The 2500-nt window shown below is 31.4% G+C and overlaps 1 long non-coding RNA gene across 3 annotated transcripts in view; it reads right to left on the bottom strand.

Moving 5' to 3' along the window:
• LOC126994821 (uncharacterized) overlaps positions 1–2500 on the bottom strand; it is a 22726-nt gene that overhangs the window by 3360 nt on the left and 16866 nt on the right. The window lies entirely within an intron of this gene.

The following is a 2500-nucleotide window of genomic DNA, read 5'->3' as shown; positions in this document are numbered from 1 at the left end:
TACAACTATTACCACTATTACTACTACTACTACTACTACTACTACTACTACTACTACTACTACTACTATCACTATAACCGCTTCAATATACCACCACCACTACTACTACTACTACTACTACTACTACTACTACTACTACTACTACTACTATTACTACTACTACTACTACTACTACTACTACTACTACTACTACTACTACTACTACTACTACTACTACTACTTCAACTACTACTACTACTACTTCAACTACTACTACTAAATATAATATGCATACACCAATAGATTATATTTTCCTTTGCCTCTATTAACAATGAAGATTTGTTGCATTGTTTTAATGTCAATAATACACAAAATCAAGACCTACATGCTTTCCATCCACTTAGTGTAGAAGATAGAAATTATAATAACGATCTTGATGTAACTCAGTTTTATTTAAGAGCAAGAAATTTAAATTTTCTAAATCTGAATATATTTATCTGGATAGCTTTCCTTTTCTACTAATAATAGTGAATTATATTTATTAACACTGAATATTAGATCCATCTCATCGAATTTCCAATACTTTGTAGACACTGTCCTTTCGTGCCAAACTAAATTTGATGTCATAGGATTAACAGAAACCCGCTTAGATGTAGATATTTCTCCACTGTACAGACTACCGGAATATGAAATGTTCACTAATAACAGAAACAGGTTTGGTGGGGGAGTGGCCATTTATATCTCTAGTAAGTACAAATCTTCTGTGATCAATGAATTTTCTAAATTGGAACCTTTTATGGAATGTTTGGGAATCGAAGCAATATGTAATGCTAATACCTATTTATTTCTTTGTATTTACAGACCACCTCAAAGCAGTATAAATAATTTTCACAATTCACTTAATGAAATCTTATCCCTAATTAAAGATAAAAATTACAAGGAGGTTTTTGTGTTTGGAGACTTAAACATAGATTTGTTACAATGTAATAATGACAATGTGCAGGATTTAATTAATATAATGTACAGCTATTCTTTATTTCCTCTAACTACCTTGCCTACTCGAGTAACTTCAACTTCATCCACGTTAATTGATCATGTTTGGTCATCTCAGATTGAAAGTAATACTGCCAATTATATATTAAAGACAGATATCAGTGACCACTACCCAGTAATCTCTGTATTTAAATGTGATAAATATCGTCATCCTTCTCCCACTTACGTAACTAAAAGAATATTTAATCAGGACTCCCTTGAAAATTTTAGTAATAGTCTCTCACAAACTAATTGGAGTGACACATTAAACTGTATATGTGCTAATGAGGCCTACAACTTATTTTACAGTAAATTTAAAACATGTTTTGATAAGTGTTTTCCGGAAAGAAAATTAAATTTAGTTTTAAAAGGAACGTAGTCCACACATTACTCTAGCTCTTAAGAATAGTATTAGAGAAAAACATCGACTTGAAAAACTAGCTCATAAATGGCCTTTAACGTTTAAGGAGCCTTATAGAATATATAGAAATAAATTAACGTCACTTTTAAAATTAGCCAAGAAGAAGTATAACCAAGAGCAGTTACTTAATAGCCAAGGTAATCCAAAACAACACTGGAGATCCATTAATACTATTCTTGGTAGATGCACAGGTGCTAAACATACAGTTATTGAATTAAAGCCACATTGTACTGACATTTCTGAAACATTTAATGACCGTTTTTGAAGGCTGGGGGGCTAGATCATGATATAGTAGGGGATGAATATATGACATATTTACACAACTCACCTAATTACTCGGTATACTTATCACCAGCTACACAGATAGAAATTGAAAACTTTCTTAAGACATTAAAAGGTACATCATCTGGTTTTGATGAAATTTCTCCCTTGGTCGTAAGACAAACTGCCAGCATAATTTCCTTGCCATTAACACATATAGTTAACCTCACATTAAAGAAAGGAGTTTTTCCGGACGAACTTAAGAAAGCTAAAATTATTCCATTATTTAAGTCAGATAATAGAGATGATGTCAATAACTACAGACCTATATCAGTTCTTCCTGTGTTCAGTAAAGTCTTTGAAAAGTGATATGCACTCGTCTTGTAAATTTCATTGAGAAAAATAATTTATTTTCGAATTGTCAGCATGGTTTTAGACCAGGGCGCTCTACTGAGTCGGCCATATTTCAGTTTACCAATAATGTATAAATATCTGGAAAAGAAACATTATTTAGTTGGAGTTTTTTAGATCTTTCTAAGGCTTTTGATTCGCTATGTCATAAAATTCTTTTAAGTAAACTTAGTAGTTTTGGGATTCGGGAGTTCCTTTAGAATTATTCAAAATTATTTAACAAATCGATTTCAAGCTGTTTACTGTAATTCTAAATATTCTTCTTTCAAGCCTATCAACAAGGGTGTACCGCAAGGATCTATCCTAGGACCTATACTTTTCTCATCTATATTAATGATATTGTCAATGCTAGTAATAAATTTAAGTATACCATTTATGCTGACGACACTAATTTAC

The sequence above is a fragment of the Eriocheir sinensis genome, unplaced genomic scaffold (assembly GCF_024679095.1).
Source record: "Eriocheir sinensis breed Jianghai 21 unplaced genomic scaffold, ASM2467909v1 Scaffold887, whole genome shotgun sequence".
Lineage (NCBI taxonomy): Eukaryota > Metazoa > Arthropoda > Malacostraca > Decapoda > Varunidae > Eriocheir > Eriocheir sinensis.
Note: the sequence above shows the minus strand (reverse complement) of the source record. Positions and strands in the feature narration are given on the sequence as shown.